Source organism: Macaca mulatta, chromosome 1, assembly GCF_049350105.2.
Source record: "Macaca mulatta isolate MMU2019108-1 chromosome 1, T2T-MMU8v2.0, whole genome shotgun sequence".
In the NCBI taxonomy this organism is placed as follows: Eukaryota; Metazoa; Chordata; class Mammalia; order Primates; family Cercopithecidae; genus Macaca; species Macaca mulatta.
The window spans coordinates 186,246,281-186,273,283 of NC_133406.1; the positions used below are offsets into that span (position 1 = coordinate 186,246,281).

At 49.9% G+C, this 27,003-nt stretch overlaps 1 protein-coding gene and 3 long non-coding RNA genes across 33 annotated transcripts in view; 3 read left to right on the forward strand and 1 right to left on the reverse strand.

Moving 5' to 3' along the window:
* SSBP3 (single stranded DNA binding protein 3) overlaps window positions 1-27,003 on the forward strand; it is a 182,121-nt gene that overhangs the window by 45,416 nt on the left and 109,702 nt on the right.
* LOC144333273 (uncharacterized) lies at window positions 3,050-15,554 on the forward strand. The gene is made up of 2 exons (XR_013401827.1): window positions 3,050-4,449; window positions 14,356-15,554. It is a non-coding gene; the product is annotated as an uncharacterized LOC144333273 (long non-coding RNA).
* Window positions 7,577-11,574, forward strand: LOC144333258 (uncharacterized). The gene is made up of 2 exons (XR_013401817.1): window positions 7,577-10,864; window positions 11,057-11,574. It is a non-coding gene; the product is annotated as an uncharacterized LOC144333258 (long non-coding RNA).
* LOC144333256 (uncharacterized) lies at window positions 10,139-18,114 on the reverse strand. Its single transcript, XR_013401814.1, has 4 exons — window positions 17,035-18,114; window positions 14,333-15,591; window positions 11,089-11,416; window positions 10,139-10,897 (listed from the first exon to the last, which is right to left on the reverse strand). It is a non-coding gene; the product is annotated as an uncharacterized LOC144333256 (long non-coding RNA).

Below are 27,003 nucleotides of genomic sequence, written 5' to 3' on the forward strand. Positions count from 1 at the left end.
CCATGGTGAAAGGAGGATGACAACGCCTCCCAGTCAGGGACAGTTAAAAATTAGGGCTTTTGCCATTAAATGAGAATCCACATTGACCAGTAGTATCATCGTGGTGGTGGGGAGGCTGAGTGGATCTGGCATGTCTAGAAAGGCCACTTGTCTTGATTTTGGTTGTCACATCTGTCTGCTACTTGTAGATGCTCTGTTGATAGACACCACTGATGGTGGCTTTGCTTGTTCAGTTCGCTGCCGGGCTTTGGGGAGCGCAATGGGATATCCACACTCTGCGAGAACAGGTTCGGCACCTCGTCTCTGAGGCCCCGTGCTCAGGACCAGAGTTATCCAAGAGGCTCTTTGTGAATTCTGTTCAGCCTGGGAGGGCCTTGCTCTATTGGGGGCAGTGTTTCTCTGCTTATCCCACACTCAGCGGGAGCGCATGTGGGGTTCATCTGCAGCTTCCGAAGGCCTCTTTTCTTTTTAGGGTTGTTCGGTTTTCCAAATGTTTCCCCATTTCTGCTTTAAACCTCTATCTGTTCAATTTCCTGAGAAGGGAGCAAAAAACTCTAGATGAATTAGGTTTTCTGAAAATTTACCTCTTTATAGTTAGAACAGGCCAGGTTACAGGATGTGAATTTTCATAAAATGTTATCGTGTGAACTGGTCTTGATTATCCTTTGTCCTGAATTAGCATCTTCCTTCTAGGGTAGAAGTATGGTAAGGTTTAGAGCTGGAAATGAAGTAGGTCCCTCTGTGAGTGATTGTGGAGGCTTACTCTCAGTGCAAACTGCTTTTACTGCATTATCTTAGTTAGTTCTTTTTTTTGAGACAGGTTCTTATTTTGCTTCCCAGGTTGGAATGCAGTGGTACAATCATAGCTCACTGCAGCCTTAATCTCCTGGGCTCAAGCAGTCCTCCCACCTCAGCCTCCCATGTAGCTGGGACTACAGGCATGCACCCCCTGCCACATCTGGCAGATTTTTTTTTTTTTTTTTTTTTAAAGTAGAGATACAGTCTTACTATATTATCCAGGCTGGTCTCAATCTCCTGGCCTCAAGTGGTCCTCCTGCCTCAGCCTTCCAAAATGTTGGGATTACAGGAGTGAGCCACTGTGTCTGGCCACATGTATTATCTTATAATCCAGGCTATGACCTGGGGCATGGTTCCCCATTTTGCAGACGAGGAAATTGAGGCTCGAGGAGGTTCAGTGACTTCCCCAAGTTCATGTGTCCTAAGCAGAGCTGTTACCTAAACATTTTGGGCTTTAAATTTGGGTTCTTTTTTTTATGGCACCACACTGCCTCCTAGCTTCTTCTTTGGTGGAAACACTTGGGGGGACCCATGCAGGCTTTCTCTGATCAAAGCCATTCCCAGGCCAGTTTACCTGGGTCACAGGCTTTCAGATACATTACAGCTGGCTGGGGACCCCTGAGCCCCTTCCAGCACTGTTATTCTGTAGTTAAGAAAAGATGTTCTAGAGAGTGAAGTGATTGCCAAGATTGGACAGTGAATTTGTCTGCTAATTCTTTTTAGGTGTTGAGTTCCTATTGTGTGCCAGTATTAGAACACATGATAGAGCAATGAACAAACACAAACATTCTGACATTCGGGGAGCTCAAATGGACGTTTCCATATTTCCGTGTTCTAACTTTCCTCTTCCCCCCTAAGCTTCTAGAGAGCTCTTTTATCCCTCTGTGGACTCAGGGAATGCAGAGTAATTTTGGTATAATTTTTTTTGGGTTGAAGTCAAGGAGATAGGTGAATCAGCAGAAGAAAAGAAGTTACGTAATTGATTCCAAAACCGAGAGAAAAGACACTTGGTTGGCTTATTTGTTTTTAATATGTATTCTTTTTATAAGTATTTCTTTGAGCACAGGGTATATGCCAGGTACTGTTCTAGGTCCTAACAATTTTGCAAGTGAACAAGACTCTGAAGGTGTTGGCAGTTGATCCACACACCCGGTAGTGGTGGGAGGTCATGGTTTGACTCCTTAGTGATCATCAACCTGTGATCTGAACATTTCTTCAAGGTAGGTGAGTGGTTTTTTTTTTTTTTTTTTTGAGACGGAGTCTCGCTCTGTCGCCCAGGCTGGAGTGCAGTGGCACAATCTCGGCTCACTGCAAGCTCCGCCTCCCGGGTTCACGCCATTTTCCTGCCTCAGCCTCCCGAGTAGCTGGGACTACAGGCGCCCGCCCCTGCGCCCGGCTAATTTTTTCTATTTTTAGTAGAGACGGGGTTTCACCATGGTCTTGATCTCCTGACCTTGTGATCCGCCCACCTCCGGCCTCCCAAAGTGGTGGGATTACAGGCGTGAGCCACCACGCCCGGCCTAGTAGGTGAGGTGGGAGGTCATGGTTTGACTCCTTAGTGATCATCAACCTGTGATCTGAACATTTCTTCAAGGTAGGTGAGTGTTAACTGGTCACAGCGGTCCCCACTTATCCTCAGCCTGTCAGGCCATTGTTGTTGCTGTGGGGTACCAAGATGGCAGCACACCCTCCTGAAATGATGAATGCCGACCTGCTCCATTTCTGCTCTCCAAAACGTATTTTCTGATTCTTTGCTCCACAGAAGTGCCCTAAACATTTGAGTTTTTACATAACAGCTTTTCTTACTTATCCAGCATTTCTGTCACCACCTGCAGCTTTTGCCACAAAAACACAGTGACCTCTACAGCCGGGAAGAAGAGTGGGTGGAGTCTGGCCAAGGATGCCAGGGAAACCTTATGTTTATAAAAAGCTCTCTGTAGGTCAGTGAGGGCATGCAAAACCTTTCCATGTCCTCTGTAGGAATCCTAGGTGCTTTTTTAAAGGAAAGACTGTTTTAAAGCATGAAGGGCTTTGAGTTATTTTCCCATTAGTATTTTATCAGTCAATAACCTCTAAAATCCCTTGTGACTATGAGAGTCTCCCTGGCCCTGGTTCCTTCTGCAGCCTCTGCTTTACCTTCAGTGACAGGGAACTCACTACCAGACAGGGTAGCCCATTTCTGTTTCAGACAGAACAGCTCTAATCTGTGTCCTAGGTATTACCATCACCAACTGGAAAGACTTCTTCCTATGATAGCTTTTTTTTTTTTTTTTTTTTTTTTTGAGGGGAGGGTAATTATAGCAACTCATATATGTCTCTGTTCTTCCCATAAAACTCTCCCCACCTCCACCAGTGGGTTTACGTTTAAAATAGCCTCTGTTCAGTTTTGGAAGGCATCTCCCTGGCTTCTGGCTTGCCAATGTTCTTCTGATAATGTGACTTCCACAACTGACCTCCAAACCCCACTTTTTGGCCTGGCCCCTTTGAAGCGCCTGGAGTTGGCAGAGGGAGAAGTGTGGCGGGTAGAAGATGCTCTTGAGTCAGGAGCTGGCGGTGATCCGCTTTGCTCTGTGGTAGGTATTAACTACGTTCCCAGGCCTGTTTCCTGCTCCCAAATGCCAACATCCCTGCCTCTTAAGTGAGGTTTAGCTTAATCCCCAACCTTACCTAAATGTTATTTCTTTGATTATTCAGAGCTGTGGGCAGAATTTCCCTGTGTCGTCGAGAGTGTAGGTGGGGACACGCTGCTGGGATGCCCTCCCCGCTTGGAATCCTCTGTCTTGCATCCATCGTTCCCACAGCCCCATGCAGCTAGGATGGTACTGGTCTCCCAGTGTTGTTCGTTAGGATGTCTTCAGAGGTCAGACTGGGCATCCTCCTCACTTTACCAGCAGGGGATACTGAGGCCCAGGGGACGGAGATTATCCCATCTCCCCTTCTCCAGTCAAGCAGCTGGAAGCCCTGGAGCAAGGTGTGAGCTGCAGCCCTGGATAAATGGTCTATAGTTTAGCAGTTGTGGAGTTGCTCCCAAAGCTTCCAGTTGGTCAGCCAGTCAACCAGCACTGGGATTTGCACAGAAGCCCTGAGACTCTGCCCTTGCCCTCCTGGCCTCCTGAGCTGGGTGGGCTGGCTCAGCCTCAGGGAAACACCTGAAAAGCCCCCAAGAGTCCACCATATCTAAATACTGAGGGTCTGTTGCACACAAGGCATAAATGGAGCCCTGTCAGAGTGTGGCATTGAGTTGCCAGTTAAGAGGTACTCCTTGAGGTCAGGCAGGCATGTTAGTCTTCATTTTGTATGTGCAGCGCCTGGCACATAGTAAGTGCCCAATGAAGATAAGCTTGGTGGCAGCCTGCCCATCTGGTGGGTTAAAATGGAAAAAGCTCGTTCCTTTTTAGCTCGAAAATGTTCTCAGCGCTCCTGTCCTGTCCCAGATGCTGCAGAGGGCTATTGAGGTGCTGTCTCAGCCCTGCCCACGAGTGGATTAAGGAAGGAGACCCTTCTGTAAGAGCACTGCACCCTCATGCCTGGACGGTATGGTGTAGGTGTGGAAGTGCTGGTTGCCCATCTGCCTTCACTTTGGAGAGTCCACCCTTGAGGGGTCCTCTGGAACCTGATGACTGCTCTGCATGTGCAAAGACTGGGAGACAGGTGAACATGCTAGCAAAAATCATCCCTGCTCCCTGGGTGCCAGGCCATTTGTGGTGTGTCTTATTACTTGGCAAAGAAGACATTAGGACTTTATTTAATATTTTGTCAGAGACAAGGTCTTGCTATGTTAACCAGGCTGACCTGGAACTCCTGGGCTCAAGTGATCCTCTGGCTTCAGCCTCCTGAGTAGCTGGGACTACAGGTGTGCACCACTGTGCCCAGCTTAGGACATTAGGGCTTTAATTCACTGGGCTGGATTTCACCCCATGGGTCCCCTCTGGATGGGGGAGAAGTGGAGGTGGCGGGACTGGCTGGGGAGCAGGAGGATGTGGTGGCAAGGATGTGCAGGGTTGAATTTTCTCTCTTTTCTCCACAAATAGTGCTAGCACCCTTATGGTACACCCTACCCCCAGCCCCCAAACAACTTACTGAAGCACTGCCCACCCCCACATTGACCTTCCTTCCACCTACCGTCTGCCTGACTTTGTAAGTGAGCCCCTAGCTTTTTGTCAGGAGTGGGGGTGTGGATCTGTGTGTAGCACAGTGGCCTCATTTGTCGAGTGCCCACCCTGGGCCACTGTGTTAGGCACTCACGATTGCTGCAAAGCCTTTAATTAGAGTCCTAGGTTACCTGGCTGCCTTTCTCACTGCCTTCCGCACTGCCTTCTTCCTTTTCTCCCTTCCCCTCCTACCCCCTTTAGCCTTCTGTCTCCTCTCACTGGGGACTCAGTCCTCTCTTCCTGTTTTCCCTCCTGCCCTTCCTAGGGGCCTTTTCTTGATTCTCTGGGGAAACCAGACAGGCCTCTGCTACACCAGTGAGCCGCGTTCCCTCCACCCAGAAGATGTGGAGTGAGGTGAGGGGGCTCTGCCCCCAGTGGTGAGACTGTGCCAGGCCTTTCTCTGCGTCTGTGTGATTTTGTGAAGTCTGTCCTGTCAAAACCAAGAGGCTGAGGAAAGTCCCTGCATTTATTCTTTGAAGACCTCTCTGAACGCTGGTTGCTGAGCACAAAGCAGGTGGAGTGGGTGGAGGAAGACTTTCTGAAATGGAGAGAAGGCGAGTGGACGCCCGATGACTTGCAGATGTGGGTAGAATGCTGGAGGGAGAAACGTCTCCCGGGGTACCCGTGCTTGGCCCCCTTTGGATGTCGGCCCCCTTTGCACCTCCCTTTGCAACTCCCAAGCTCTGTGTTTGGGGTGGGAGCGGCTGCAAGGCGGTGGGGGGCTTGTTTGGCAGCCGGCGCCCATCAGACAACTGGAAAGTGCCAGTGCCTGCGTGGCCATCTGTCCCCGCCGCCTAGCTCCCGGCCGCCTTCTGCTTCCCACAGAAGGGCCCGCGCTGTTCTGCAGCACAAGGGCACGGGGCCTGGCCGGGAGGGGCAGGCACATTTCCATTTTGCCGCTGTTTATTCCCATCTCCTTTGCAGCTTCTCGCTTGGGAGTTGCCAGGTGCGTGAAAAGTTTGCTGCGCCGTGGCCCATCAGGTTGTTTGGTGGGGCGCCGGCGGGAAGGAAAGGTGGATGTGTGTGGCGTTTCCTTTGCACCACTTCTGTTTGTTCAACTGTGGACTTTAACCCCTCCCCCGAGCCGCTGGTTTTCTTTTTTCTTGCTTTAATTTGTAAAAACGCAGCCAGAGCAAGCCAACTCCCTGGGTTTTGGGCTCATCTGCACGCCACCCTCTCTGAGCTAGTTAAAGGGTTAAAAATTATGGGGAAGTTCAGCCGGCACTTGCAAGATATGGTTGCCGTAGCAACAGGCCTTCTAATCTGGTAGGTGACCTGAGAGACTGGAGAAGATGTAGGGGTTGGTTTGGCATTTCATTATTTCATGAGGCTGCCTCTCCAGCTGGTTTCTCTGCTGAGCTTAAAGCTTGCTGTTCCTGCCACTAGAATTACTGGCACATTCCAAAACAACAGTGTTGATGGCACGAGCACTGCGTTAATGGGGTCTGGCCAGGCAGGGTGGGCGGAGGAGAGGGAGCTGGGTTCCAGGAGCCCTCACGTGGGACTGTGTCCCCCCCCACAAAGCGGGAGGTGTGGATAGAGGGATGTGTGCAGGGGTTTGCCCTCCTGTGTACAATAGCCGCCTTCTTGAGACACCACCTCACATAAAGAGGGACTGGCGTTTTAGGAGGGCTTTAAGATAACTCCTTCAGTTTTCCAAGAAGCCTGCTTAAATTTGGGAGGCAGGGGAGCTGTTTGAATTTGGGGGAGAGGCTGGGTGTAGTAGCTCACAGCTGTAATCCCAGCACTTTGGGAGGCCGAGGCGGGTGGATCACTTGAGGTCAGGAGTTCCAGACCAGCCTGGCCAACATGGTGAAACCCCGTTTCTACTAAAAATACAAAAATTAGTCACGCATGGTGGCACGCGCCTGTACTCTCAGCTACTCGGGAAGTTGAGGCGGGAGAATCGCTTGAACCAGAAGGCAGAGGTTGCAGGGAGCCAAGATTGTGCCACTGTACTCCAGCCTGGGCAAGAGAGTGAGACCCTGTCTCAAAAAATAAATCAGTAAAATAAATTTGGGGAAGATCTCCATTGTAATGTCTGTGGTTGGTGCCCTCCTCTTGTTTTTATCTCCAGATAGATATTGTCCAGAAATTTGGCTTAGTTGAGCACAGTAACCTCATGTCTGCTGTGTGCCCGGCACAGAGAGAAACAGGACAGAGAGTGCCTGGTCTCATTCATTCTCTCATCAGACGTTTGTTGGACGCCGCATGTGGCAGGCACTGCAGAGAAGGGGCAGGTCACACCGTTGTCCTGGCCTGAGAGCCTCCCATTGTGTAACGGACCTTCAAAGCAAGAGCAGGAGAGGAGGAGGAAGCAACCCAGCCTCACCCTCCCCTTCCTTTTAGAGGGACCTTGTGTCGAGGGCAGCAAGCAGTCTTCTGGCCTTGGAAAGGCATGAGGCATTCATGGTTTTTCATTCACCTTTCTCTTTGGATGTAATTACTGGGAAATCCACAGGCTGGGTAGATGGCATGTACAGATGATGTGTTCTGAAGTCCACTCCTCCCTAAGGCACCGTGTCCTAACACAGAGTTGTGTGTTACATTAGATCCAGGTTCACAGGGATCTCCGATTGGTTGGCTTCCTGGGTTTCTTGTTTTTCTGAATTTCTTTCCCTGGGAGAGGTTAGTGTTCCTGGAATTTGTGAGGGGGAGGGTGGGGTGGGCTGGAGAGGAGCTTAGGGTACTTACTAGGACTTCATATGGCTTACTCCCCCTCCCCATCTCGATTGTAAGCTCCTGGAGGAGAGGTCTGTGTGTTAGAGGCCCAGCAGGTCTTTGTGAAAGTTCCTTGCTCCCACGTTAGACGTGAACGCCGAGGACCACACGACAAGAGTGGTAGCATGTACCCTCCTGGGACTCTGGGATCCGGCAGGCCACCCCCCCACTTCACCCACTGCCTTGTGTCTTTCCTGTAATTCTCGGGTTTGCTGTTCAGTGGGGTGACCCTCACAACCATTGAGGGTCCCAGCGTTGGCTTACGTTTTGTGGGTTTGGGTGGAAAGACTTGCCTCACTGTACCGTGTCATCGCTGGGCTGTCCACCTGCCCTACATGTGGCAGGTGCCTGGGAGAGGTCGACCTGGCATGTGATTTTGATGGGTAGGAGTTTGAGGGGCTGGGAGGTGCACTGATAGCTGCAGGAAGCGCAGCAGACATGCAGCCTTGTAAGGCTGTAGAGTCTGTAGACAGTAGTATGTACTGGCTCCAGGCTTTAAGGTCAGGTTGAGGATAGTGAAATGGGAGTCCTATCTTTTGTTGGGCATCCTGATCCAGCATTGGGATGTAGGAGTGCTCTTGCAGAGCCGGGGGAGTGGTCAGCCGCTGAGAGCCCTGAATCTGGGTCCAGTTCGATTTCCGGTCCCTGTATGATTTGGGGGAGTCGGTCCCCTCTGTGCGGCAGTCTCCTCATCTGTAGAATGAAGGTGCTGACCTGATCATCTACAGTCCCTCTCAGTCCCTCAGCCCGTGTCTGGATGGAAATGGAAAGAGAGGTCTCAGCAGAGTCTGTGCATTGCTGGGCCTCAGACTGGTTTCTTGGTATGGAAGGTGGCTTTAGGGTTTATCTGGCTTGTGTGAATTTTGCCCCATTCAGTATAGTTTCACAGGGTTTGCTGAATGCCACTCCCCTTGCCCTGGGCTGCAGCATGGGTAGGATGGGGCAGGCCAGCCTTCGAGAGCAGCCTCTGACCCTGCAGCCTCTGACCTCTGACTTCCATGGAGCCTGCGAGAAGGTGGCCAGAATTGGGATCTGACAATGCACCTGGGTCACCTGGATACTTGAAAATACTCCCGTTCCCCTTCTGGGAGAAATCTTGACTTGGCAGGGCCAGCATAGAGGGTGTACAGGGTGTTTCAGAGTGGACACATCTCAGAGGAGCAAAGGGAAAAACGTTTAAGGTTGAAACCTCTGGGGATGGCCTGGCCACATGTGTGTAAGTCACAGGGCAGGAGCGGGGCTGTTGAGCTGAAGATTTTCTGGAATCTCTAGGATCTGAAAGCAGAGGTGACCTTCCAGTTTACCCTTTCAACTTGGATTTTGGCCCACAGTTTTCCCCTCACAGTGGGCCTGATTTCCACGGAAAGAATGGGTCTGCCCTATTCCAATTAGAGTGTCAGGGCCTTGTTAGATGCAAAATAAAACAAACTTGTGTATCTAGCTCTAAAACTGGCTGGGGCCCTCTGAGAGCTGTCCTCCCTGTGGCACGGGTGTGTGGGGACTCGTCCATGGAGCGCCTGCAGCTGGGGCCCCCATGCAGGTGAGGAAACCAAGGGCCATGCAGGGGATGGGGTGACGGTCTGAGGACACGGCGCTGTCCAGCCGGGCCGCCTCCCCGCTTTACCCACTGCCTCCTGTCTCTCCTGCAGTTCTCGGGTTTGCCGTTCAGAATCCATTGAGGGGCCCAGTGTCAGCTTACATTTTGTGGGACTGGGTGGCTTTTGTGCTCTGTTGTGAGGGATCTGGCTTGAGCCCCATGGATTGTGTTGAGGTTCCTCTGTCATTAGTCATCCTGTTTTAGAGTGGGAAAAACATGACAGTTTACTCTCAGATTGAAGTTTCCGAGCAGTTGATTGAGATGAGAGTTCTCAGGTTTTGTGTTGTCTGCGTGTTTCTGTTAGTGGTGATGGCAATGAGCACAGTCGATCATGCTAGATGCTCATGTGGTCAAACGGTGAGGCGCAGCTTCCTTTCGCTGCACATCCTACAAGGTGAGACTCATGAGATGACGGCCAGCCCACCCTCCGCTTGCCTTGTTCCATTAACATTACTATAGTAAGACCCCAGATGGATGACTTTCTCTTCTGGAGGCTGGGAGGTGAGGGCAGGGGAGGAAGGAGTTTGGAGCTGAGATGAAGCCTCATAGGAAGTGGGGTGACCCAGTGGGGACGGTTTCTGACAGAAGGTTCCCAAGGGGTGTTTTTTGGAGAAGTCACTTGAAAAAGCCACCTTACCGATCAGTCAAGAAATTTGGATCCATTTTGCCTCTCTGGAGATTGCCACTTAGTAGGATAACAAGGTAATTCCCTGCTAGGTGAAGTAGGACTTGAATCAGTTTACTTCAAGCTTCCTAAGGCACCTTGTGCTGCTTCCGAAGTTTTAGGCTTTTGATCCTTTTATGTACCCTGAGCCCTGTCTAGCCCAAGGCTGTTCAGACTGAAGGGAGTGTTTTGTTGTTGTTGTTGTTGTTTGTTTTGTAGAGACAGGGTCTCACTATGTTGCCCAGTTAGGTCTTAAACTCCTGGCTTCAAGGGATCCTCCTGCCTCGACCTCCCAAGTAGCTGGGACTACAGGCGTGCGCCACCAGGCCTGGCCAAGATTGGGGGTCTTCGTGTATTTTGCCTTCCATGCTGTGGGAGCTTGTTGGTTTGCTGGAGTTCACACTGCTTTTTAGCTCACCAGGAGCTCCTTCTGGAGAATAAACATACAGATGTTTGGGTGGGTGGATGGATAGATAGATAGGCAGTATGCTGAGCTGGGCTAGATTGAGTCAGGGGTCCTTCCCAAATGGCATTGGGGATGTTTCTACAGCTGGTGTACAGGCAGCAAGCTGGTCCCAAAACAGGGGCTCCCATAAGGGCCCAGCGAGTTCACTCCGTGGGAGTGTCTGCTGGAGGTTCATCCCTGCTAGCTTGGCCTGTTAAGGAACCCTGTCTTAGGTGAATATCCCAAATGCCAGAGGAATATGAAAAGATGAAGGAAGATTGTTGTTAAAGTTTCATTTGTATTTAGATTATTACAGCATTACTCTTGAGATCTGTGACTTTTAGCCTTTGTGGCCTCAATAATTCATAAGTGACTGGAGTCATTTATAACCTTCCTGAGCATAACTTGAATTTTGGCCCAGGAGGCAGGGGGGGTCCGTGAGTCACTGATCTGGTGGGTCAGCCTTTCCAGCACCCCCGGCTCTTCAGGCTCCACCTTTCCGGCACCCCCGGCTCTTCAGGCTCCGCCTTTCCGGCACCCCCGGCTCTTCAGGCTCCGCCTTTCCGGCACCCCCGGCTCTTCACGCTCCGCCTTTCCGGCACCCCCGGCTCTTCACGCTCCGCCTTTCCGGCACCCCCGGCTCTTCACGCTCCGCCTTTCCGGCACCCCCGGCTCTTCAGGCTCCGCCTTTCCGGCACCCCCGGCTCTTCACGCTCCGCCTTTCCGGCACCCCCGGCTCTTCACGCTCAGCCTTTCCGGCACCCCCGGCTCTTCAGGCTCCGCTTGTTTCATACATAATCTAATTTCATCCTTCCGGTAACCTTGGGTATCAGGTATAATTGCTGCCATTCTATACCTGAGAGAACCGAAGAAGTTATGTGTTCTATACATACTCATTTTGAAAAGTAGGAGGAAGGAGGAAAAGAAAGTCACCCACCACCAGGACTAACTTTGTGCTAACTTTTCAAGTGTTTCTTTTCAGTCTGTTTTCCTACTTTTACTTAACTGTTTTCACATCATCTTCTTCTGGTCAGAAAATTCTCCTTATAAAAAATAGCATTTAAGGCTGGGCACGATGGCTCATGCCTGTAATTTGGGAGCACTTTGGGAGGCTGAGGTGGGCAGACTGCTTGAGCTAGGAGTTCAAGACCAGCTTGGGCAACATAGTGAGACCCCATTTCTACAAAAAATACAAAAAGATTAGCTGGGCGTGGTGGCATGTGCCTGTAGTTTCACCTACTCGGGAGGCTGAGGTCGGAGGAATGCTGAGTCCAGGAGGTGGAGCCTATGATTGCACCACTGCACTCCAGCATTGGTGACAGAGTGAGACCCTGTCTCAAAAAAAACCCCAAAAAACAAAAAAAAAAGCATTTAAGAAGGTGTGCGGGTTCTATTTCTGCGTCCAGACTCTTGAGTTTGTTTACATGTTGATAAGATTTTTGGATGGTCATGGTGTGGGTTCTACTGCCTGTCCCTGGGCTGCTGCCGCCCCCAGGGCAAGAATGGTTTATTCAGCTCAGCTTCCCAGGCTGAGACATTCAGACCCAAGCAAGGCCTTTGTGTCTAAAGTAGTAGTTGATTGGAGTGCTAATGAATCAATTAGAAAATTACTTGGTGCCGAGCTCCTCAGCCAAACCCGGGTTGTGCACACGTCTTAGAAAACCATCCGAAGGCCATACGCGTATAAATCTCTCTTGGCTGTGGCCCTCGTAAATCGCACCACAGCCTTTCTTGGACCTGTTAATCACTTGAGAAAAACAGGACTACTTCTGCTTTGCAGAGCTGCCTTGTGCTGGGCACAGTTTTCTAGCTTGTACCTCTTGCACGGATGAGAAAGGAGACTAGAGTTCCTAGAAACAGTGCTTGTTCCACACTTTCAAAAAGAAGCATTCAGGGGCTGCTCTTGTGTTTTGTTCCTACAGCAACCCCGTTGGGAGGCACTATTATTATTTTGCCCATTTTTATGCATGGCACAGTCGGGGCTCAGATAGTGTAAGCAACCTGTTCTCAAGTCACCACCTAAAAGGAAGCAGCCGTGGAGCCTTCAGCTTCCCAGATCCTCACACTGTCACTCTGTTGAGATGCCTTTTCACATGGATGCCCCTACTTAATATATCTTGGTGGGTTTTCATAGTCCCAGGTTGGCGTGGCAGGTGAGGTACAGCCAGTAGAGGTGGAAATGGTAGAGGCATTTCTGGTTAAATAAATACCCAGGGTCGGGGTTTAGTGCGATTTAATTTGGGGCAGAAGGGTTGGAATGACAGCCAACAGCAGAGGCTAAAGGGACCCCAGGTGAGAGATGTACCAGGGGCTCCAGATTGCCAGCAATTTGTGTTATTTATTCCAGGACACCTGCCAGGTATGGTTGAACCTAAAATGGAAATGAGGAGAGGAGAGGAAGGTTAAAAGATGAAATGGCTATGAATCCCAACTGAAGCGGGAGCCATTTCTTGAAAAAGACGTCTGTAAAATAATGATTTGGATTTTTTTTTTTTTTTTTTTTGGCCCATCCACACTGTTTCCTCATTGGGTACCCATCTCTTGTGACCCCCAGCCATCATTTCGTGAGTGAGACTAAGGTGGCATGCCTAAACCCTTCCCTGCTTCCTGGAAGAGCCAACATGCCTCTTCAAGGCTGAAGCCTGAGGGAGCTCTGTGTTGGTCTCCTCTTTGATTTTGGCTTCATTTGGGAGGAACCAGCAGCCTTTTGTTCCCAGGATGGGGGCCAAAGCTGCTTGTTGAGTAACTTCATAGTATGCTCTTCTGTCCCCAAGATGGTCAGTGTATCATGCTGTTTCGATATTTCTGCATCTAACCTTAAGGGCATTGGATGCCCGGCAGTTGTTTTGTTTACATAGAAACATTTGGGTGCCTACTGTGTGCCAGGCACTGTTGTAGGGGCTGGGAATGCCACAGGGAACAGCAGAGGAATATCCCTGCCTGCCTTGTGGAGCTGACATGCTGGTGGACGATACAGAGACCTGGTTGGGTCTCAAGCTCTGGGTTGGAAGTTGTGACCCTAGTGATTATAATCTCTCCTCCATAGTGGCTCTTTTTGATGTGCCCAACATTATGGTGGGCATTTTTTATTTGTTATCATGTTCCATCCTCAGAAGAGCTTTGTTCAGACAGGTAATTGTCATCCTGTCTTTGCAGATGAAGCTGCTGAGAACACAGAATGGGTAGGTGCTCACCTGTTTCTTGTTGAATGGGTGAAGAGCAGCAGCTTGCTGGTTATTGAGTTGGGTTTCTAGCCTGCCTCTGGCTCTCAACAAGACACCAGCCTTCCTCTCCCAGGCCTCACTGGCCTAATTTTGTGACTTGCCTTGAGTGTCGGTGAGTGCCAGAGGAAGGAGAGGAGGTGAGATTTAGAGGCCGTTCACTTCCACAGTCCTGTGAACCCACTTCCAAGGCCCTGGCCTTGCTCTTCCAGGCACATTGGTGCCTCCATCTGAGCTGTGAGTGTGGTGGGGAAGTGAATGGGGTGCATCTGCCCCGCTGCCCCATGACCACAGACCCTAAGCTGGCACAGGTGAGGCAGCATGTAGAACCTTGCACTACATCAAGCTGGAGTGCAGTGGCGTGATCTTGGCTCACCGCAACCTCTGTCTCCCAGGTTCAAGCAATTCTCCTGCCTCAGCCTCCTGAGTAGATGGGACTGCAAGCACATGCTGCCACGCCCGGCCAATTTTTTCTTTTTGTGATAAAGTCTTGCTCTGTCACCCAGGCTGGAGTACAATGGCATGATCTCGGCTCACTGCAGCCTCTGCCTCTTGGGTTCAAGCAGTTCTCCTGTCTCAGCTTCCTGAGTAGATGGGAGTACAGGGGGTAGATGTGCCACCATGCCTGGCTGATTTTTTTGTTTTTGTTTTTTGTATTTTTGTAGAGACAGGGTTTCGCCATGTTGGCCAGGCTGGTCTTGAACTCCTGACCTCAAGTGATCCACCCACCTTGGCCTCCCAAAGTGCTGGGATTACAGGTGTGAGCCACCGTGCCGGGCCTAATTTTTTGTATTTTGGTAGAGACGGGGTTTCACTGTATTGCCCAGGCTGGTCTCTAACTCCTGAGCTCAGGCAATCCATCCTGTCTGCCCAGCCATCTCCTTGGCCTTCCAGTATTGAGTCGGCCCCAGCAAGTCCCAGGTATTGGAAATCCAAAACAAACAAAGCCCAAGCCCTGGATGGAAGTAGGCTCGTATTCTCATTGTGGGAGCTTGAAGTGCAGCAGCTGTGTGGGTAGCCAGTGCTCTGGGTGTCACCTGTTTGGCAGGCTGTGGGAGGCTGTCCCAGGCAGACCTCAGTTGTGTGAGGGAGAAAGAAGCATGTGACTGGCTGAGGGGCAAGGCAGAAGGGTGTCTCCTGTTGTCGCTTGTGTGTCCTCTTGACCCACAGGCTCCTTTTTGAACCTTTTCCTTTTTCTCTCTTTCTGCTCACTCCCTGCTAATTTCCACCCGTCCTCACCCCGCCCCGCTCCCCATGCCTTCGGTTTCCCAATACCTTGTGGGTTACCTCAGACTTTCCTTGGCGGTTCTCAGTTGGTGGACTGAGGGACAGAGTCCGCCACCCAATAAAGATGACTTTGTGTCGCTGTCTCCAGATGGATATGGGGACTCTGACCTCTCCGGATGGGGTTTGCGGAAGGTCAGGGTTGGTTGCACGGAGTCATATAACCCTCAAGTGGCAACAGTGCACAGAATGAGGAAAAGGATGGGTGACTGGGTGGCTGAGAGTGTTGACAGCCTTGGAGTGAATGAATTCCAGACCTGTTAGTTTTCTAGACGCAGTAACAAAGTACCACAAACTGGGTGGCTTTAAACAACAGAAACTTAGTCTCAGCGTTCTGGAGGCTGAAAGTTCATGACGAAGGTGCCCACAGGGCCATGCCCTCTGGAGGTTCTAGAGGAGCGTCTGCCCCATGCCTTTTTCTTACCTGCCAGTGTTGCTGCAATTGTTGGATTCCTTGACCCCCAGGACTCCAGTCTCTGCCTCTGCCATCACATGGCACCTGTACGTCTCATTTTATATTCCCCTCATTTTATATGGATACCAGTCATTGCGGCAGGACCCACCCTAATCCAGTATCACCTCATTTTCGCTCGACGACGCTTGGAAAAGGATGTAGAGTCGGCCTTCCACATCTGCAGGTTCAGTCAGCATTTGCAGATTCAGTGATCAAAAATATTCAGGGAAAACAAACCAACGAAAAGAATACAGGCCTGGTGTGGTGACTCATGCCTGTAATCCCAGCACTGTGGGGGACTAAGGTGGGAGGAATGTTTGAGGCTAGTAGTTCAAGACCAGCTTGGGCAATATAGCAAGACTCCACCTCTTTAAGAAAATAAAAAAAAAAAGGACAAATTAAAAAACAGCCTAACAACTATTTACCTAGCATTTATATTGTATTAGATATTACAAGTAACCCAGAGATGATTTAAAGTATATGGGAGGGCTGGGCATGGTGGCTCACACCTATAACCCCAGTACTTTGGGAGGCCAAGGTGGGAGGGTTGCTTCAAGTCAGGAGTTCAAGACCAGCTTGGTTAACATAGTGAGACCCCATCTCTACAAAAAAATTAAATAAATTAGCTGGGCGTGGTGGTGTATGCCTGTAGTCTCAGCTACTTGGGAGGCTGAGGAAGGAGGATTGCTTGATCCCAGGTCCAAGGAGGTAGTGAGCTGTGATCATTCCACTGCACTCCAGCCTGGATGACAGAGTGCAGTGTCTGAAAAAAATTTAAAAATGTATGTGGGAGGATGTGCATGTACTCTACCATTTTATATAAAGGACTCAAACATCTGAGGATTTTGGTATCCGTGAGGTGGGTTGGGGAATGAGGGCCTAGACCCAATCCCCAAAGGCTACCACAGGAGACTGTATTTCTATTTTTTTTTTTTTAGACAGAATCTTGCTCTGTCCCCAGGCTGGAGTGCAGTGGTGTGATCTCGGCTCACTGCAAGCTCCACCTCCCGGATTCACGCCATTCTCCAACCTCAGCCTCCCGAGTAGCTGGGACTACAGGCGCCCACCACAACACCCAGCTAATTTTTTTGGTATTTTTAGTAGAGATGGGGTTTCACCGTATTAGCCGGGATGATCTTGATCTCCTGAAGTTGTGATCTGCCCGCCTCAGCCTCCCAAAGTGCTGGGATTACAGGCGTGAGCCACCGCGCCTGGCCTGTATTTCTAAACAAGAGCCTATTCACAGGTACTGGGGGTAGGACTTGAGCATATCTTTTGGGGGTACACAATTCAGCCCCCCAGCACAGAGTGACAGTGCCAGGCCGCAAATCAAAATCCACACTCCTGTTACAAGGGGCCTTAAAGATCTTAATCTATCCTGTAACTTTAGTCAGTACAGTAATCTTTTATTTATTTATTTATTTTGGAGATGGAGTCTTGCTCTGTCACCCAGGCTGGAGGGCAATGGCATGATCTTGGCTCACTGCACCCTCTGCCTCTTGGGTTCAAGCAGTTCTCCTGTCTCAGCCTCCCGAGTAGATGGGAGTACAGGCGTGTGCCACCATGCCTGGCTAATTTTTTTTTGTTTTTTTGTATTTTTGTAGAGATGGGGTTTCACCATGTTGGCCAGGCTGATCTCGAACTCCAGACGTCAAGTGATCCACCCATCTTGGCCTCCCAAGGTGCTGGGATTACAGGCATGAGCCACCGCGCCTGGCCTCAGTACAGTAATCTTCTGTTAGAAATCTGCTCTGTGTCATGGTCAGGGCATGGTCAGGCAGAGACTTTGCTTGGCTTTTAGGGTGAGACGCTAGCTACTTCTTTGGAAACCGAGGATTTTAAAGGAAATCTTAAAAGGAGATGTTCATGCAAGCACTTCAGAGGGGGCCTTTGAAATGTGGAAGGCTTTTCTTTTCTGCCCTATTAATTTTGAGCCAGCTGGCTCAAGCGAGGATTACTCTTCCTTCTCTCTGAAGGAAGGTGTGGGGAAGGTAGCCGGGACCATGGACTTAGAGGTTCTTCCAGTGCCTTGGTCTTCTCCTTGGATGGGAGGGCTGAGACTTGGGTGGTTTTTAGAGTGCGGCTCTTGGTGTCCTTTGTTCCAGGCTGCCTTGATAGCTAGGAACTGTTTTATTGGAAGGGCAAATACTGCGTAGTGTCAATAAGGATGTTTTTTACAGGGGCTCCTGTGTTTCTGCTGTGGATAAGCATGAAGAAGCCAAGTGTAAGTTAGTTTCTAATGGCTGGGTTCAGCCCTTTTTCTTCCCTTGCAGAAGTTTCCCATCTGAGCAGAGAGAACTGAGACTGAACCTGCTGGCCACGCACGAGAGCTTGTGACTTTCTCGTCTCCCTGTGTATCAGGAGAATTTCCGCACAGATGACAGGAGTGGAGTAGAAAGCATTTGTAGCCATTGTATTGGAGGAAACAAGTGTAATGTAAATAGGAAGTCTGTATTATACGTATCCTCAGCGCTGTGAGGAAAAACCACACGCACCAAATGCAGTTTACAGCTGTGTGCACGTGGACTGATGGGCACTGTCTGCCAGCGACGGGATCAAGCAGGGGGAGACCTTGTTTTGTTTTTTAATTTCTTTCTTTTTAATTTGAGACAGTGTCTAGGCTGGTCTCGAACTCCTGTGCTGAAATGATCCTCCTGCTTTGGCCTCCCAAAGCATTGGGATTGCAAGTGTGAACCACCCGGCCTGAGAACCTGTTCTCTGTTGCTATCTCTCATCTCTTTGCTCCTCTCTTCCCACCCAAAAAAAGAGAAAAAAAAATTGATCAGATGTTTCCCCCAATTCTTTCCTCTCTTTACAAGGCCTTCCCCAGACTGATGACACTGAGAGTGTTAAGAGGTGACGGGATTAGCTGCCCCAGCAGTCATCACGGGGAAGCAGAGCTCATCTTTATGCCCCTAAACGAATCACCCACAGAAGAAGTATCTTGAACACACTCAAATCACCCCATTCTCTGTTCCCAAAATGATATGTTTTCTGGGAGTGGCTTGAATCACTCATTCTCAAAAGGAGGCTTCAAGAGCCTACTTTGGGCAGGAGCACAAGTATTTATTATGCCAAGACTGTACAGTGCATAGCTGTTTTTGTAAGTAGATTGGTTTTGTGTCTTCTTTCCAGTGGATGTACGGATATACGTTCATTGTGAAGGAAATTAGATAATAAACATAAACAAAACTCTGGTAATTCCACTTTTCAAATATTAATATTGTTCGTATCCTGATTCATGTCTTGGTGTGACTTTTTTTTTCTAAACATGTCTCTGCCCTTACAAGCTCCAGTCCAGTAGGGTAATGTCAGTCCACTGGAGTGACTGAGCCCAGGTGTCTAAACAGAGGCACCTCTTGGCCGTCGTGCCCCGCACCCCCAGGTGCTACCTCAGTTGCCAGGTACTGAGCTTCCCACTATCTCTCCTTTTTCTCCTTCGGGTCTTCTTGGAGCCGTTGGAAGTACAGACTATTCTTCCTCAGTTTCTTGAGTTGCATGTCCTCTTCTAAAATTCCGGAACCTGTGTTAACAAACTTCCCTGCTAGTGGCTGTCTTAGCCCCTTCTCCTGGTCCAAAGCTTTTTGTGATTGATGTTGCCAAGAACCAATGTCTTTCCTTTGGGGAGAGGGGGTGGGGTGTAATCCTTTCTCCAGATCCTAGAGTTCAGGACTGCTGTGCCAGGGTGATCTTATGTGTGTCAAGTAGATATGGTCATATGAAGCCATGGTTTGTAACCTTTATGGGGCCGTAGATCCCTGGGAGACTGGAATTCATTGCCCTCCCCTCTAAACACTGCACATTCACATGTATAATTGTGAATGTGCGCCATGAGGCCAGGGGTTGGGGTTTGCAGACGCTCTGAAGTCCATCCCTGATCCCCTTCAGAGGCAGACCTGCTCCCCTGCCACTGGGTGACCTGGACAGCTGGCATGGCCTCTTAGTGTCCGTTTTACCTTTGCTAGGATAGCTGCAATGATAGTTACCCCATGATTTGATTATAGCAGCAGTTCATGTCTACTGAGTTCTGATGTTGTTCACCCAGTTCCCACCCTGGCCCCGTGAGGGGAAGGTACTATCATCCCTATTCACAGATGAGCAAAGTGAAGTTCAGAGAGATGAAGTGACTTGCCCAGGGTCATACAGTTAGAGCCAAGATGGGGACCCAGGCAGGGTGGCTTCAGAACACATGCCAAACCCCTGACACGCAGCAAGGAATGTATCACGTGTCCAATACATAAATGGTAGTAGCAGTATGAAAAGTAGCAGAGGGTTAGGGCACAGCCTCCCCTCTCCTGCAGGCCCCCACCTGTCCTAAGTATCCCCCGGTACAGGATCCGGGCTATGGAGCTCGCAGGCGGGTGGAGGCGAGCGCAGATCCGCCAATCCTGGGAAATGTGTAAAATCCTGTTCCTGAAAACCGGCCGGGTTCTCAAAGTGTCCCGGCTGGCGTGTTTTGCTAGTCACGAAACATGATCCATACGCTGTATTTTAGGACTCCCCATCTGTCGGCATCGGGGAGCGTTTTCCCTTGAGGAAGCTCAAAGCATGTCAGCTCACCGGGAGGGGCGGTGGCAGAAGGGTCTGTGATAGCAGAGTGGATCCAGGAGGCTGGGGTGTGGGAGGCTCAGGGAAGGGTCCTGCCCAGTGTGTGCCAGGTCCTTTCCCCATGACTTCACTTAATTTTTACACAAATGCCCACGTTTTACTTAAGAATACTGAGGCTCAGGGAGGTTAACTGCTTTCTTGTCCGGAGTTTCAAGGCTGCTAAGAGGCTGAGCAGCAGAGATTGAACTTGGGTTTTTAGATTGTCCAGTGTTCTCTGCCTTCCCCTAGTCTGTCCCCTTTGTTCCTGGGCTTTACCACAGTAGATGATGAAGGACAGGGTGTGGGAGGCCTTGCCTGGGAATGGGAGGGGTGGGGAGGGAAGGCATAAATGCCTGGCTCTCAGGCCCACTTTGCTGGGAGCCGACACCTGCCCAGGCCCCACCCACTGTTCTGGTCACTGCTGGTGGTAGAGGAAGAGCTAAGAGGGCTATTGATCCACCCATCTCCTCCCAGGGAGGGAGGGCCGCACATTCAGGGCTTTCTTTTTAAAAATGCATTAACCTGACCTTAAGAAGGCCCTGGTTTAAAAAGCAAAAATAAGAAGTGAAACAAGTGGGTGTGGGGGCAGGAGTGGAGCAAACCCTTTGGAAAATGGAAAGGGCGTTTGAGGAGGGACCTTCATGAAGTACCTTCCAGTTCCAGACCTGGATGCCTGGATTCTGCAGCCTGGGCTGCGCTGCTTTCCTGTGCCTTGGGCCATCAGTATCTCTCCTGGTGCTCTCCGCAGGGAGCCTTTGCCCAGATCCAGACATTCCAGGAAATCCCTCTGCGCGTGGCCTTACACAGTGTGGTGCCAGTCCACATTTTGAAAGCCTGCCTTCGTAGCCCTGACTTGGACAACTTTGCCCTGCAGCCGCCTCCCTCTTTGCCCTCCAGCCACACTGGGCTTCTTTTGGTTTCTCAGAAGTGCCAGGTACTGGCCTTTGCACATGCTGTTCCTTCTGCCTGGAAGGTGCAGAGAAGCACCCCCTCTCTCCCCTGCTCTCCAGGTTAGTATCTGCTCATTTTTCAGACCTCAGCCTAGAGGGTACTTCTTGGGGACCCTGTCCTGCCTTTTGGCTGGGTCAGGCCTCCTGTCGTGCACTCCCTTGGCTCCCAGGACTTCTCTTATACCTCCTCCACGAGCGTAATAAAGGAATTAACTTATATTTTACAGCAGGTAGCAGTTAAGCTCTGGGAAGGTAGGACTGGGCTATCCTCTCTACTGTCCTGTTCATTTTTGCCCTTGGTCACCATTGGCTAAATATCCCTTGCCCAGCACAGCACTTACTACCATGGGAGCTCAGTAAATCCTTGTGGAATGAGTGGATGGCAGGTCAGCATCTATTCTGTCTGACTCATGGATGCAGTTTGGGTGAGGACAAGGAAATAAACATTATAATCATAAATCCCTGTAATTTCTTAAGGTTTCTCAGGTATGGGCTCACTGTGAGGTCAGGATATGGTTTCAGAGTGGAGCCCCCAACACATTAAAGGGGAGATGTCTGCCAGCAGTCCAGCAGGCCAGGGTGCTTAGCAGCATCCCAGAACAGGCAGGGACCTTGAAAGATCTCCGCCAACATGTTCCCTTGGTAGGTGGAGAGACGTGGAGCCTGGAGAACAGAAAGCACTTTGCCAAGACCACACAACAGTAGAGCCTTGGGAGACCTCTCCTTGAGCCTCAGTTTAATCGTGAAAAGAGAGTTAATCCAGCACCAGGTGCCAGTCGACTTACTCTGCAGACATTGTTTCACTGGCCTGGAGAGCGACTCAGTTTGGCAGCACCGATTTACAGAGGAGGGAATGGAGGCTTGGGGAACTTGAGTTGCTTGTCTCAAAACACAGCAGAGGTGGGATTGAAATTCAGATGTTCCTGATTCTGTAGCCTGGTTCTTTCCACTGCCCTGCTTTCCAGCGGGGTGGGGTGGAATGACAGCCTTGTTTCTTGGACTGGCTCTGGTAGGGACCTTCTTCCTCCTCTTAGCCAGTGGGGCTATAACTACTTGTAGGAGCCTGCAGCCCTCTGGGCTGGTATGGGAGTGTCCTGGGTGTTCATGGAGTCCACCTTTTCTCCCCAACCTCATTTTACCTCGTTTCTGTCTCCTGCCTCTCCATCTCTGAAAGAACCTCAGAAATTCCTTTGTCCCCTTATCAGTTATTTCCCTGGGAAGCCACTGAGGATCCTGGAAAGGTACCTAGGGTGATGAAGCAAAATTTGCACCATTCGCAGAGTAACTTTCCATCATGTGTGGCTAAAAATAAAGTGTGTACTCATTTCTTCTCCTTGCTGTGCATGGACTTGTTTTTGGAGTTTCCCGGGAGCCGCTTGCCCCTTTGTCCCTCCCTCCCTCCCTGCCACCCCTGGGCAGGCATATTCCCCCAACTCGGGGAGATGGCTGGGCTGATGCTGCTCACATCTCTGGAGAGCAGAACCCCTGAGCCTCTACGAGGAAGCACCTCTGGTTCTCAGTGGCAGCAAACACCACATTGGTGGGTTGGCACTTTGGCATAGGCCGGGATACCGACTCCCTTTGCAAATACTACTGCAGCCAAAAAGAGACAAGCTACCTTTAGAGGACTTTCTTTGTGCAGGCTGTTTCTTTTTGATATCTGGAATGCACAGAGGCAAGAGAGATAAAATTAATTTGTTCAATTAATTTTGTAAATATTGACTGAACAGAAGTTTTATGCCAAGTCACATGTCAGGGACCTGAGAGCTTACCAAAAAGCAAATGCCTTCCTTGAAGGCGCTTATCCTCTAGGTGGGGGAAGAAAGGTTGTAAGTGTTAAGAAAGAAGTAGAGCCAGAGGCATGGGGTCCTGCCCCTACCCCACCCTCCCTTCCAGAATTAGTATATGATGCTGAAGTATATGTTTGACCTTTCCCCCTTTACCCTTTTGTTCTTTCGTTCTTTTTCTTTCTTTGATGGAGTTTTGCTCTTTTGCCCATGCTGGAGTGAAGTGGCATGATCTCAGCCTACTGCAACCTCTGCCCCTTTGGTTCAAGTGATTCTCCTACCCTCAGCCTCCCAACTAGCTGGGATTACAGGTGCCCACCAACATGCCCGGCTAAATTTTGAATTTTTAGTAGAGATGGGGTTTTGCCATGTTGGCCAGGCTGGTCTGACCTCAGGTGAACTACCTGCCTTGGCTTCCCAAAGTGCTGGGATCACAGGTGTGAGCCGCCGCGCCCAGCTGATCTTTCCCCTTTCTTAAGGCACTAGAGATTCCCCTCTCCCGCAATGATGTTGTTTTTTTTTTTAGTGCTTACTATGTGCTAGGGCTAGGCTAGTATTTTTTTTGCATTTATTTCATGAACTCCACAAGAGCCTGTGAGGTCATTACTACTATCATTCCTGTTTTCTGGTTGATGAAACTGAGGCCCAAGGCCCCATAGCTAAAATGTTGCAGTCCGGATTCAAATCTAAGCAGATTAATTTCAGAGCTCAGGCTTCTAACCATTAGCTGTAGACACGTCCACACTGAGAATGTGTGTCTGCCAAGAATCTGCTATCTGTCCAGCATCAATTATCCTCAATAGGTGCTTTCTCTTTGAAAATCTTCACTATGCTTTCCATTTAATCTTTAACATTTCTAGTAACCCATGAGATAAGACCCCCTCTTCCCCATTTCCTATTCTTTTTCTTTTTTTTTTCTGTTACAGATTGCACCAAATGGTGATAGGTGAAGGGTCTCTGGAGAGGGCAGGATACTTTGGAGGCTGGAATTGAACCATGTTGTCTTAATCCAGAGCCTGTGGGAGAGAGAAGGCCCATGAAAGCACTCTGCAAACTGTAAAGTGCTGCATGAAATAAAAGGCATGTGAAAAAAGGTGTGTGTTTAGAAGACTAGCTTTAACTTGGACCTTGTGCATCCTATTTGGGGATTTCTTGCACCGTTGTCATGATCTGGTTTCAGATACCTGTGAAAAATTATGGTAATTAAAATATAATTTAGAATACCCTGTTGGCTCACAGCAGCTGGTCCAGATGTAGGAGGCTGGGGCTGTTTGTGCTAGAACAAGCTAAGGCTTGTTAGGGGTGTCACTGTCTTCTGCCCTTTGTGTTGCTGGGGAGAAGGGTGGGGGCAAAGAGATACAGGAGCTATTTTTACGTTGTTCACGTCATGTTCAGAATTACTGGATGCTTGTGGTTGGGTCCCTGTTTAGCCTCGGCTGGGAAGAGAGAACTCCCTTGGCTGCCTGGGTCTGTATGGAAACTTGAGCTCATACCCTTTAGTATATACATTGCCGTAAAGGCAGAGGGACGCAGAGTGACTGGACAGTTAACCCTGAATAGTTGGTTTAGATTTTCCATTCTCTTCAGAATGCTTCTAGCGGGTGGAGAAAGTGGGGGTGGGGGGCCGGGAGTGAGAGGGTGGGAAGCATAGGCGAGCAGCCATGTGCTCATCCCTTCCGTTATTTATTCAACAGATGGTTTTTCAGTGTGCGATACATGCTAGATCTTTTCCCAGGTATTTACAAAGTAAAGTAGAATAAGGTATTGTCCCTCAAGGATTTTATAGTCTAGTTGGGGAAATGGAAAAATAAACATTCGTTTTAGCATATGCAAGGCAAGCATATCAGCCCGCCCTGCCCTAGGAGCCGGCTATGCAGCCCCATTGTAGTAGGGGCACCGTGGCTGTGGGAACACAGGAGAGGGACACCTGGATCACAAGGGCAGTCAGAGGCAACTTACTGGAGCAGACAGAGAGTGCAGGAGCTGCCTTCACAAACTGGAGGAGAAGTACTTCTGGTTTAGTTGCTGTTGAGCGTGATATACATACATGATGTCATGGATGGTTACCATCATTATATCTCATTTTATTAGGGGCCTGGGACTTTATTTTTATTATTTTTCAAAAATAAATTAAAAGATAGAGATGGGGGTCTCATTATGTTGTCCATGTTGGTCTTAAACTGCTGGGCTCAAGTGATCCCCCTGCCTTGGCCTCCCAAAGTATTGGGGTTACAGATGTGAGCCACTGTGCTCAGCCAGATATTATTTTTTGTGCCCAAAAAACTCACTGTCTTCAAAAAGTTTGAGGAGGCTGGGTGCGGTAGCCCACGCCTATCATCCCAGCACTTTGGGAGGCCCGAGGCAGGTGATAACCTGAGGTCAGGAGTTCAAGACCAGCCTGGCCAACATGGTCTGAATTGGAATTTCTCAATAGAAATTCTGTCTCTATTAAAAATACAAAAATTAGTCAGGTGTGGTGGTGGATGCCTGTAGTCCCAGCTACTCGTGAAGCAAAGCAATCGCTGGAACCGGGGAGATGGAGGGAGGTTGCAGTGAGCGGAGATGGTGCCACTGCTGGACTCCGGCCTGGGCAACAGAGTGAGACTCCATTTCAAAAAAAAAAAGCAAGTTTGAGGAAAATAAAATGCTTTGGTCCAGCCAAGCCCTTGCTGCTTGAGGTCAGAGATTGGAGTGAGAACAGCCTCAGCAGCACAAAGCCTGCCCTAAGATCCCTGTGCCTCTTCCTTGAGAGGTCAGGCCAGGGTGGGTTATTGCAAAGCAAGGGTTAAACCAGCTTCCGCAACACCAGGTCCTGGCCTGGCTCATGCACTGTGTGTGTGAGCGTGTGTGAAGCTGGGATGGTCATGAGGCCTGCCTGTGTGCCCTGTGAACCGTTGGGTGGGTGGAGGTGTGTGGCCTGGGTGAAGGGGTTGCTGGCATATTCCACTGTGAAGGTCAACTGGGAAGTCAGTAACTGTTACAAAGTGGAAGGAAGAGAAGACAGCAGAAGCCCAGAGAAGCAGTGTGTCTCACCCGGGGCAGCGCACTTTGCACGGCTGATTTGGGGCAGAGGCTGACGTTGAGAGCTGTCAAGATACCAGTTGCACACGCTTTTCGCCTCCACCTCTGTGTGCATTCCTCCATCCAGAGTAGATTCTGCTGGGACCTCCCCTCTGTCACACCCTGAGCATGGGGGTTGAGGAAGCCAGTGAATTGGGCTCAGCCCTGTCCTTGGGGAGCTGACTCTTCAGGATGGTTACCACACGGGTGGCTGAGGGGCCTGACCTAACGTGTGCCTTCTGGGACCCTCTGCATAGAGCTCGAGTGTCCCCAGCATCCTTGTGAGCCACGTGCTGACGCTGCAGCACGCCAAAGCGCTGTCCTTGGTGTGGGATTATTTGCAGTTAGTATTCCAAATGTCAAGTTCCCCTTGACTTGCGCTGAGCAGACGAAACAAAATGGCAGACAGATTAGAAGAGGCTTGAGAAGCCTTTTAGGATTTGAAAACCTTACTGTGTTGACTTTGAAAAGCTGCTGAACCCAGCCCATCTGTACAGAGTCTGGGACATCTGCTTGGAGCCCACTGGTTCTGTGGGCTTGGGAAACTCTGGACAGTGATGGCTCTCCCCTCCCCACCTGCGTGTGCATGGGAGCCAGGGATGCTCACCGAGAATGGTCAGGAATGGAATCCAGTCCCTCCCAATTAGTGTTGTGAGGGAAGGAGGAGAGGCAGTCAGGGGCTGGGGCCTCTGAGGGCTTCAGGAAGGTTTCCGGTGGGTCCCCCAAGGGGGGGGGGCCATGTCAGTCAGCATCCATTTAATCCCATCTCATATTTGCCCTTCCTACTGCAGAGACCCAGTGGGTAAAAGGAAACAGGATAGCCCACTGGATTATAGTTTTTCTAGAATGGATAGTTAGAAGTTTAAGAAGTTACAGTCACCAAAAGTACAGAAGTCTCTGACAATGAATCCAGAGTGCCAGTGCTAGAAGAACCTTAGAGATGGTTCTGTTTATTCCCTTATTTCTACAGATGTAGTAGCTAAAGCTCAGAGAGGTTAAGTAATCGGTCCGAAGCCACACAGGAAGCTGCAAAGCTGGAATTGACGCCCATCTCTCTGTCTGTAGTGCCCATGCTTGTCCTGTGATGTCATCTTGGCTCCTGCTCTTAATCCTCCCTTGCAAGACTTATTTCTCCTGCCCTTCCCCCAGCTACTTCCTTTTCCTGCCTGGATTCCCCAGGAATTCCTCTGTGGTGCTGCCTTGTCCAGCTTGGGAGAAGCGACAAGAGCTGACCATTTGATGAGAACCCAGCCCCTTGCTGTTTCTCTGACACCTTCCAGGGAT